The 1051-nt window shown below is 35.4% G+C and overlaps 1 protein-coding gene across 1 annotated transcript in view; it reads left to right on the top strand.

Moving 5' to 3' along the window:
- LOC106470255 (voltage-dependent calcium channel type D subunit alpha-1-like) overlaps nucleotides 1-1051 on the top strand; it is a gene marked incomplete at its 5' end in the record, with an annotated part of 67499 nt that overhangs the window by 49683 nt on the left and 16765 nt on the right. The gene's annotated exons all lie outside the window — the stretch shown is intronic.

Below are 1051 nucleotides of genomic sequence, written 5' to 3'. Positions count from 1 at the left end.
GCTCACAACGTGACAATAGTGTGTGTAGGTAGTGAGTAATTGAACTGCAGTCGGAAGTGTTGTTGAAGTTAACGTTCGTTGTTAAAACGTTTGTAAAAGAGCGACTGTTCTGTATCGGTAAAGTTATATTCAGAAAGAATAAACCAGTTTTATTAAGTAAGGACTTGTGTCGCTAAAGTTTCGTCGGAACGAAGTTACGGAAAATCAATTAACAAATGAAGACGTAACAAATTGGTGTCAGAAGTGGGATAAAAAAAGAAAAAAGAAGAAAAAGAGAAGATGGAAACGAGAAGCGGCAAATCAAACTACAGTTTAGCAGATTTGATGGCAGCAATACAAGAACAGTAAAAGAAACAAGAAGAGAGACAACACTAGTTGCAAAGAAAACCTGCAACAATGGCAACTCGAACAACAAAATAAACAAGAAGAACGAGACATTAAACAAGAAGAGAGATTACAGCAGTTGTTAGAGGAAAAAGAAAAGAAACAAGAAGAACAAGAAATTAAACAAGAAGAGAGATTACAGCAGTTGTTGGAGGAAAAAGAAAAGAAACAAGAAGAGAAATTACAGTAGTTGTTAGAGGAAAAAGAAAAGAAACAAGAAGAGAGACAACAGCAGTTGCAAGAAAACCTGCAACAGTGGCAGCTCGAACAACAAAATAAACAAGAAGAGAGATTACAGCAGTTGTTAGAGGAAAAAGAAAAGAAACAAGAAGAAAGATTACAGCAGTGGCAAGAAAACCTACAACAATGGCAGCTCGAACAGCAAAATAAACAAGAGAGATTACAGCAGTTGTTGGAGGAAAAAGAAAGTAAACAAGAGAAATTGCAGCAGTTGTTAGAGGAGAAAGAAAATAAACAAGAACAACGAAAAAAGAAACAAGAAGAGAGATTACAACAGTTGTTAGAGGACAAAGAAAAGAAACAAGAAGAAAGATTAGAGCAGTGGCAAGAAAACCTACAACAATGGCAGCTCGAACAGCAAAATAAACAAGAGAAATTACAGCAGTTGTTAGAGGAGAAAGAAAATAAACAAGAACGAGAAAAGAAA

This window comes from Limulus polyphemus, unplaced genomic scaffold (genome assembly GCF_000517525.1).
Source record: "Limulus polyphemus unplaced genomic scaffold, Limulus_polyphemus-2.1.2 Scaffold3908, whole genome shotgun sequence".
NCBI classification, from domain to species: domain Eukaryota; kingdom Metazoa; phylum Arthropoda; class Merostomata; order Xiphosura; family Limulidae; genus Limulus; species Limulus polyphemus.
This window is presented reverse-complemented; position numbering and strand designations above follow the sequence as displayed.